The sequence below is a fragment of the Oreochromis aureus genome, linkage group 6, assembly GCF_013358895.1.
Source record: "Oreochromis aureus strain Israel breed Guangdong linkage group 6, ZZ_aureus, whole genome shotgun sequence".
Classification (NCBI taxonomy): Eukaryota; Metazoa; Chordata; class Actinopteri; order Cichliformes; family Cichlidae; genus Oreochromis; species Oreochromis aureus.
This window is the reverse complement of record NC_052947.1, coordinates 20373533-20383379: the sequence shown is the minus strand read 5'-3', so window position 1 is coordinate 20383379 and position 9847 is coordinate 20373533. Positions and strand designations below refer to the sequence as shown.

Below are 9847 nucleotides of genomic sequence, written 5' to 3'. Positions count from 1 at the left end.
TCGCCGCCTGGTCCGGCCTCAGCATCTGTTCCTGCCTCGCCGCCTGGTCCAGCTCCGGCTGCAGCCTCCGAGTCAGCCTCAGCCTCGTCAACACTGCCGTCAGAGCCAGCTCGCCCTGTGCCACCTCATCCTTGTTGGCCGCTTTCCAGGCCTCTAAGCTGGCATCATGGCCGTCGAGGGCGACCTCCTGAAAGAACTCGCCGCCACCGCTGGCTTCGCGGCCAACCTCCAGACCTGCTCTGCCACCGCCGTTGCCGTGTGCACGGTCGGCCACCTGAACTGTTTCCACTTCGCCACCGCTGCCTTCCGCGCGGTCGGCTTTTGGATTTGTGTCGCCAACGTGGCCGGCCTCCGGAGGTGAACTGTTTCAGACTCCTGAGTTGTCAGCCTCCGGGCCGGCCTCCTGAACTGTGTTTTGGGGACCCTGTTCGAGGACTCCAGTGTGTGTATGTTGTGTTTTGGACAATCCATTCGGTTCGCTGAAGTTTGGTTTTGGTCCCTCCTTCCTGGACCCCCCGCCACCCGCCCTGGGTTGGTCGTCTGTTTTTATTTTGGGCTGTCTGGAGCCAGCCCTTGGAGGGGGGGTGCTGTCATGATCCTGGGTCATTTTGACCCAGCGTTTTGTGTTTCCTTGAAGTTCATTTTGTGCCTCGTGTGTATTCTGATTAGGTATTCTGTGTCTTCCCCTTGTGCCCTGTTCGTGTTCTGGATTTCCTGTCTTATTCTGAAGGTCGGTGTCTGTTGTCATCGTGTTCAGCTTGTCTCCCCAGGTTGTCTTGTGTATTAGAATCAGCTGTGCTCCCACCTGTATGTCATTACCTGGTCTCCTTGTTTGTGTGTGTATATATAGTGGGTGTCAGTCTGTGCCTGTGGTCGGCTCGTCTGCATTTGTCTGCGTATCTCTGCATTCTTCTGTGTATCTCTGTGTACATCTGCGTTCATCTGTGTCTCTCTGCCCCGCAGCCCTTTTGTATACTCTCAGGTTTGTTATTTAGTTTTCCCAGTTTAGGTTTCTTTAGTCATTTGTCATTCCTCACTGCCTGTTCTGCCACCGCCACCTGTAAATAAACCCTCACTCATATCATCAGTCGGCTGCTTGCATTTTGGGTCCTCCTTTCCTCAACACGACTGCTGCCCCAGCCGTGACATTCTTTGCCTTTAGACAACAATTCTGATGGCAAAAGAACCAAACGGCACAGGCAAAGAAAAAAAAAAAAAAAAAAAACTAATTTAGAAGATCATCGTTTAGCCTAGAAAGCCAGTTTGCATCTGTATAAAGAAAAGCCCTTAATAAAACTAGAGAACATCTTACTATTCATCACTGATTGATGGAAATAAGAACAACACTAGGTTTCTCTATAAATGAGACTGAGAAAAACTCGTGGCTCTGTTGAGCCAACAATCATTTAACGTCAACTAGTGATGACTTTTTGAATTTCTTCACGTGTAAAATTTTAAACATTGAAGAAAAAATTGCCCATAATCATCTCACAGATGTAACATTATGTACAGCTACTTTCAGTAGGAAAAAATTCAGGAAAAATGACAAAAGCTTTGTCCCAAAAACTTATGGGCCAAAATGTACAATAAAAAGGTGTTTGTGAAAAACCCAAAACAAATTTTGTCTCTGCCTGATTTTCACTGATGAACTTTATTTGGCAGCTACTAAACACAACAGTGAGCAGAAAGACTAAAGAAAAAGTCAAGATTCAGTTTAGAAAAGAGAAAAACTAAAGCAAAACAATTCAATTCAATTCAATTCAATTTTATCTATATAGCCCAAATCACAACAACATTCGCCTCAAGGCGCTTTATAGTGTACAGTAGATCATACAATAATAGACACAGAGAAAAACCCAACAATCATATAACCCCCTATGAGCAAGCACTTTGGTGACAGTGGGAAGAAACAACTGCCTTTTAACAGGAAGAAACCTCCGGCAGAACCAGGCTCAGGGAGGGGCGGCTATCTGCTGCGACCGGCTGGGGCGAGAGAAGGCGACAGAAGGATAAAGACATGCTGTGGAAGAGACAAAGAGATTAATAACAGATATAATTCAATGCAGAGAGGTCTATTAACACATAGTGAGTGAGAAAGGTGACTGGAAAGGAAAAACTCAATGCATCATGGGAAGCCCCCGGCAGCCTACGTCTATTGCAGCATAACTAAGGGAGGATTCAGGGTCACCTGGTCCAGCCCTAATTATATGCTTTACCAAAAAGTAAAGTTTTAAGCCTAATCTTAAAAGTAGGGATAGTGTCTGTCTCCCAAGCAACATTATGTGCTTTAAGGTGCAAATTTAAGAGGTATACCAGGGAATCAGGTACTGATTGAAGCCTTTCTTTTTCAGAAGAGCTACAGTATCCAGAGTTGTACGTAGTGAAGAAGTAGCATTCAGCTAGCTACACTGCACTGTTGGCACAACAACATTTTTAATCTTTTTGTAAGACTGAGTCACTCAAAAATAAGTGGAGACTTTCAATAATCCTGTAAATAAATGACAAAAGAACCCCAGTGCAATTCAACATAGGTTTTTATTCACTGTTCATTGATTTTCAGTTCATCCTTTGTGGCAGTAATAGCTGTAGGTTAAGAAGCAGCTTATCGTATAGCAGCAAGAATCAAAGCAAGGGCGTTGAATTCTGCAGAAGTAGTGGATTCTGTAGAAGAGGTAGTAGCAGGGTAAGACGATTTAGGGTCCCAAAAGTCTGCAAGAAAATCGATAATATATATTATTACATGTGATAATGCATTCTCTGGTGAATAACATCTTTGAGATATGTAAATATCAGAGAGTCAAGTGTGTCTAGTGTTCAAACCTAGAAAGACAAACATGAGACTCACCCCCTCCCCAGATGAAGAACGTGCATCGCGCTCGTGTGCTGAGTCATTCTGTTTAAAAACAAACATGCAAATGTGTTGTTTGGATATGACAAGATAGGAGCACTGATACAGTCTCTGGTTACACAGTTACACACACAGTGCAAGATATATTCATATATTACAGATGACATCACTAGTACAGTCTACAGTCATATTACACTTACAGGATTTGCCAGAGCAAGGCTCAGCAGGCATCCAAGCAGAAACACAACCTTGATCATGGTTTCAGTGATTTCACCTGTTAACAATAATTCTGATGAGATGTGGTCCAAACCATCTGCAGAATCACCATTCCACCAACATTACACTGAAAACACAGATGCAATAAAGGTTTGATGAGAAATGTTACCGTCAGGTCTTTGCAGACTGTCTCAGAGATGTGGATGATTGTGGTAATGTTGTACTGACAGCAGAGCTTTTTATACACAGTTGCAAGAGATGATTTAACCTCATTTGCGTAATTGTTGGGAAATTGTAATTCTTAGAAAAACTTCTCATCTTAACAAGGGTAAACACAATTAGGTAATAATCAGGGACACACCTGATTAATCCTTTTTGCTGCAACACAGTGATGTGAGATTGCCCAGGTATGAGTCACATACAAAAGAAATGTTGTTTGTGTATGTTCCTTTGAGTATAATTGTCTACCCTTTAAAATGTAGGGGTAATGATCACTAGGTCCTATCTATCTATATATCTATCTTCTGGCTTTTTAGAAAATGTAAAGAAACTAGAAAATAATCAGGTGTTGTATATTACCACCGTTCAGGGGTGGGTCTGTAACCCAGCATTTTGTGTTATTATGTATTGTTGATTTCTTGTATTAATAATATGTTAAATTCATGTGCTATTCTTTAGTAATGATATAGTTCTTTTTTTAATTCTGTTAAGTTGTATTATTATTAGATTATTATTATCATTTAAAATGGTTAAAATCACACACAGGTGTATCACGTCAGGTGCACAGGATCAGTACATCTTTACCCAGCATTATAAAGGAGACTTGTCCTATTGAAACCTCAGATTTAGTTTGGTATGCTCCTCACTTTTGAAGTGTTGAGGTGAGCGCCATAGTGAGATCTAATAGCTGTCTGATGCCCTAAGAAAGAAGACTGTGGCCACTTATGAGTGTGGTAAGGGATTTAAAAAGATCTCAAAAGAATTTGACATCAGCCATTCCACCATCTGGAAAAGTATTTACAAGTGAAGGACATTCAAAACAATTGCCACCATGCCCAGGTCTGGCCCTCCAAGCAAATTCACCCCCAGAGCAGACCGCAAGGTGCTCAAAGAAGTCATCAAGGCTAAGCATGCCCGGGAGCTCGAGTCACCCTTCTATGGGTGACTCGAGCTCCCATAGAAGGGTGACTCGAGCTCCCCCTTCTATGGGTCACGTTTGGCTTGGGGAGGACCCCGCAGCCTCCAAACTGCCATGGCTACGGCTGAGCCGGCACCTATGCCTCGGTCTATCAGATTGAGCACATGCTCATTATCTCAGTCACTACACCTTCGTCTCCACCCCCGGTTTTCCAGTCCGACAAGAGGGTTAAGCGGCGGAGGAAGAAGGATTACGTGACGCCGGACGTTAGACTCACTCCGCTGCAGTTCTTTGCTCTGTTTTTGGGTCTGCCACGTTCTGAACTTTACAAACTCTCTGCTTCCTCATCGCAGCCCAGTCCTTTGGAGGATTCGCAGCCCAGCTTGCCACCTCCCACTTCCCGGAGAAAGCGACACTCACACCGTCGCCACTCTGTCTCTGCTGAGCCTGCTCCTCTGCCTTCCCGTGCTCCTGCTCCCGGGGCAGCTGCTGTCCAGCCATCCCCTGCACCTGTATCAGTTCCTTGGGTGAGGGGGGCTAGGGCCCAGTTGATCCCTGCTCCAATTTCCAGGCCAGCTGAGGCTCTGCTAGTCCCTGCACCCGTACCTGTTGCTCGGGTGGGGACAGCAGCTGCCCAGCCGTCGTCTGTGCCTGTTCCGGTTCCCAGGGTGAGGCTTGCCAGGACACAGCCTACCTCTGCACCCGTACCCTACTCCTTGGGTGGGAGCGGCTAGTGCCCAGCAGGCTCGTGCACCCATTCCTGACCTTGCTGGAGGCTCTGGTGAGCCCGTCCAGCCGTTTTTCTCATGTTCTCGAGGCTCAGGAGGATTAGCTCAGCTACCTGCTAATCCACCACCTAACCCACCATTACTACCATCTTTACAACAGTCAATACATCTGAAACTTCTGTCCATAGCTCACACATTAGCTCACTTATCAGTTCAGCCACCTGTTCCTGCTGGAGGATCCGAGGGGCCCGTCCAGCCTTCGTCTGTTCTCGCTGGGGGTTCTGGAGAACCGCACCAGCCTTTGTGTGTCTCTGCTGGAGGGACCCAGGGGCCTGTCCAGCTGTCTGTTCCTGCTGGAGGGTCCGAGGGGCCCGTCCGGCCTTCGTCAGTTGTTCCCGCTGGGGGTTCTGGAGAACCGCACCAGCCTTTGTTTGTCTCTGCTGGAGGGACCCAGGGGCCTGTCCAACCGTCTGTTCCCGCTGGGGGTTCTGGAGAACCGCTCCAGCCGTCTTCCGTCTCTGCTGAAGGGTCTGAGGGGCCCGTTCAGCCTTCTGCCTCCGCTGGAGGGTCCGAGGTGCCCGTCCAGCCTTCATCTGCCTCCGCTGGAGGGTCCGAGGGGCCCGTCCAGCAACCTGCCTCCGCTTGAGGGTTCGAGGGGCCCGTCCAATCTTCGTCGCCTGCAGCGCCACCATCTGCGGCTGCCATGCTGTTGCCTGCAGCGCCACTTCCTGCAGTTTCCACACTCCCGCCTGCAGTGCCACCACCTGTTCCGTTGCCTGCGGTTGCCATGCTGCCATCTGGTCCTGCTTCGTCTCTGCCTGAGGCCTTCGCATGGGCTTGTTCCGCTTTGTCTACGCCGGAGGTCTCCGCACCGTCTGGCCCTGCCTCACCTCGTCCTGTCCGGCCTGCTCATCCTCGTCCTGTCCGGCCACTTTCCAGGCCGATGGCTGGAGGTCATCGCCGTCATGGACGGCCCCCTGAACTACGTCGCCGCCGGTGCCTCCCGCACGGCCGGCCTCCTGACCTGCTCCGTCGCCGCCCGTGCCTCCCGCACTGCCGGCCTCCCGAACTGTTTCCTGGGCTCTTGGGCTGTCAACCTCCGGGCCGGCCCCCTGAACTGCCCGGGTTTGGACTGTTGTGCTGTCAGCCTCTGGGCCAGACCCCTGAGCTTTTTTGGGGGGTGTTTTCCTGGCCGCCTGCACCTTTTTTTTGTCTGGTTATTTTCTGGGCTCCTGTGTTCCCTGTTTTGGTCTCCGGCTCCTTGTGTTTAGTTTGTTTGTTATTTTTCCTGTTTTACTTTGGAGGTGCATGTCTTATGTTAATGTATCTGGTTTTGCTTCCCCTGTTTCGTTAGCCCTGATTTGCCCCAGCTGTGTTTCCCTCCTGTTACCCATTCCCTGATTGCTCCTCTGTGTATTTAAACCCTGTGTTTTTCTGTGTCCGTGTCGTGATCTACCCTTATCCACCCTCTTCTTGCTGTGTGTTCTGTCTGCGTAAGTTTATTTGCAAGTTTGTTACCTTTTGAATTTAGCAATAAATCTGAGTTTGAGTTACTTTCCGCCTCCGAGTGTCTGCACCTTGGGTCCTTTTCCTGCCTGCACACAGCCGTTACATAACAGGAGGTGGCAGTATCATAGTTTGGGGATGCTTATCTGAGGCACCACCTGGCCAGCTCACCATCATAGAATCCATCATGAAGTCTACTATGTGTCAGAGGGTGGGTGAAGAACATGTGAGGAGTGTGGCAAACTTCTGATCTTCTGATCGATGTTAGAAACTGGTAAAAGGCTACAAAAGGTGTCTTACTGAAGTTATATCAGCCAAAGGTGGCAACACTAGTTATTAGGGGGGGTAGAGTAGCCAAACTTTTTCCTCCATTAAAATACACATTTTTGTTCTTTTTTTTTTATGTGTAATTTTTTTTTTTAAATTTTTGTTGTTTAATTGCAATTAAGTTGCTTAATTTTCCAGTAATACATGAAAACATGATTGGACAGTGATATATGGACATTTCTTAATAAAGAGCTGATTATTTAATTATTTTTTAATTTTCTCACATGACTGTTGTAAAAGTACCAGACACACACGATCATTGTGCTCACTATTATTGCGTTTTCTTGACAGTTGTGAACTCAAGGAAAACAGTCTGTTCCAGTCCAGCTCCCTCTCTCTCCCCGCTTGACTCTGGCTTCACTATATAGAGAAATAGAAAGAGACTCCATCATCAGTCAATCACCACCACCTGTGCTCACCTGCTTCCCGGTACTGATCCCTTGAGCTCACTGCACCACTCCTCCCCTGCAGCTGCACCAGGGACCACACCTCAGCCACAACTGTATTTCTTGTGTAACAATTGTAAAAGATCATTTTTTTTATTTGCTTGGATGAATCTGTCATTTCAGTACATCTTTATTGTCTTCATTATCTTTTTTTTTTTCAACACTTATTGGTTCCACAATAAGTGGAACCATGCTGAAGGTATTTCTGCTTGGATGCTTCCTATGCCTCACTCCAGTTCAACCAGTAAGTATTATTATATAAGTGATTATATATGCTACTACTTGAAAATGCAAATACAAGTAATACAATACTTGGGAATTTTCTACAGATTGTCAATGTGTATGAAAAGTATGGTGGCTCTCACCACGGCTGATATGAGGTGAGTGCTTTCTTTATCCTCCACATTTAAATCACACATGAACATCACTTTCTGTAAAACATTTGGATTTTTTTTTCTCTCTACAGATCACCAACAACAACGATATTTCCCTGCAGCAACTTCTCTCTGTCCTCCTACAAGCACCTGCTAAAACCACTACAACAGCTGCACCCACTACAACTCCCTGAAATCTGAAAGGAAACCAAAAATCGAGCCAGCATTGCATTTTTAGCGACAGCACAATAAATGCAATGCTGGCTCGATTTTTGGTTACCTTCAGATTTCAGGGAGTTGTAGTGGTGCAGCTGTTGTAGCTGTTGATTCTGCGAAGAAGATTGGGCCATCCGCAGCGATGTTAAAGACTCATTGCCTGCTATCACAAATGCTTGATTGAATTTCTTGGAGTCAAAAGTGACACAACCAGTTATTAGGTTTAGGGTGTAATTACCTTTTCACACAGGACCAGGTAGATTTGAATACATTTCTTCATTCTACAGTTTCTATGTCACCAAATACACCTTTTAAGATCTTGGTTTTTTTTTTTCTTTTTTTAGCTCAGAATGTAGTAGCATAATTTTCAAACAATAAGTCAACTATACCATTACTTAAGTATAGCACATGACTTTAACAAAATAATAACATAAGAAATCAACAATATGAAGTAACACAAAATGCTGGGTCACAGACCCACCCCTGAACGGTGGTAATATACAACACCTGATTATTTTCTAGTTTCTTTACATTTTCTAAAAAGCCAGAAGATAGATATATAGATAGATAGGACCTAGTGATCATTACCCCTACATTTTAAAGGGTAGACAATTATACTCAAAGGAACATACACAAACAACATTTCTTTTGTATGTGACTCATACCTGGGCAATCTCACATCACTGTGTTGCAGCAAAAAGGATTAATCAGGTGTGTCCCTGATTATTACCTAATTGTGTTTACCCTTGTTAAGATGAGAAGTTTTCTAAGAATTACAATTTCCCAACAATTACGCAAATGAGGTTAAATCATCTCTTGCAACTGTGTATAAAAAGCTCTGCTGTCAGTACAACATTACCACAATCATCCACATCTCTGAGACAGTCTGCAAAGACCTGACGGTAACATTTCTCATCAATCCTTTATTGCATCTGTGTTTTCAGTGTAATGTTGGTGGAATGGTGATTCTGCAGATGGTTTGGACCACATCTCATCAGAATTATTGTTAACAGGTGAAATCACTGAAACCATGATCAAGGTTGTGTTTCTGCTTGGATGCCTGCTGAGCCTTGCTCTGGCAAATCCTGTAAGTGTAATATGACTGTAGACTGTACTAGTGATGTCATCTGTAATATATGAATATATCTTGCACTGTGTGTGTAACTGTGTAACCAGAGACTGTATCAGTGCTCCTATCTTGTCATATCCAAACAACACATTTGCATGTTTGTTTTTAAACAGAATGACTCAGCACACGAGCGCGATGCACGTTCTTCATCTGGGGAGGGGGTGAGTCTCATGTTTGTCTTTCTAGGTTTGAACACTAGACACACTTGACTCTCTGATATTTACATATCTCAAAGATGTTATTCACCAGAGAATGCATTATCACATGTAATAATATATATTATCGATTTTCTTGCAGACTTTTGGGACCCTAAATCGTCTTACCCTGCTACTACCTCTTCTACAGAATCCACTACTTCTGCAGAATTCAACGCTCCTTGCTTTGATTCTTGCTGCTATACGATAAGCTGCTTCTTAACCTACAGCTATTACTGCCACAAAGGATGAACTGAAAATCAATGAACAGTGAATAAAAACCTATGTTGAATTGCACTGGGGTTCTTTTGTCATTTATTTACAGGATTATTGAAAGTCTCCACTTATTTTTGAGTGACTCAGTCTTACAAAAGATTAAAAATGTTGTTGTGCCAACAGTGCAGTGTAGCTAGCTGAATGCTACTTCTTCACTACGTACAACTCTGGATACTGTAGCTCTTCTGAAAAGAAAGGCTTCAATCAGTACCTGATTCCCTGGTATACCTCTTAAATTTGCACCTTAAAGCACATAATGTTGCTTGGGAGACAGACACTATCCCTACTTTTAAGATTAGGCTTAAAACTTTACTTTTGGTAAAGCATATAATTAGGGCTGGACCAGGTGACCCTGAATCCTCCCTTAGTTATGCTGCAATAGACGAGGCTGCCGGGGCTTCCCATGATGCATTGAGTTTTTCCTTTCCAGTCACCTTTCTCACTCACTA

The 9847-nt window shown here is 44.9% G+C and overlaps 2 long non-coding RNA genes across 2 annotated transcripts; one reads left to right on the top strand and one right to left on the bottom strand.

The window, feature by feature from the left end:
- Positions 1-2635: 2635 nt before the first annotated feature.
- Positions 2636-3264, bottom strand: LOC120440497. Its single transcript, XR_005613289.1, has 4 exons — positions 3234-3264; positions 3049-3122; positions 2846-2893; positions 2636-2709 (listed from the first exon to the last, which is right to left on the bottom strand). It is a non-coding gene; the product is annotated as an uncharacterized LOC120440497 (long non-coding RNA).
- Positions 3265-8670: 5406 nt separating this feature from the next.
- LOC120440496 lies at positions 8671-9453 on the top strand. Its single transcript, XR_005613288.1, has 4 exons — positions 8671-8701; positions 8813-8886; positions 9042-9089; positions 9226-9453. It is a non-coding gene; the product is annotated as an uncharacterized LOC120440496 (long non-coding RNA).
- Positions 9454-9847: the final 394 nt, after the last annotated feature.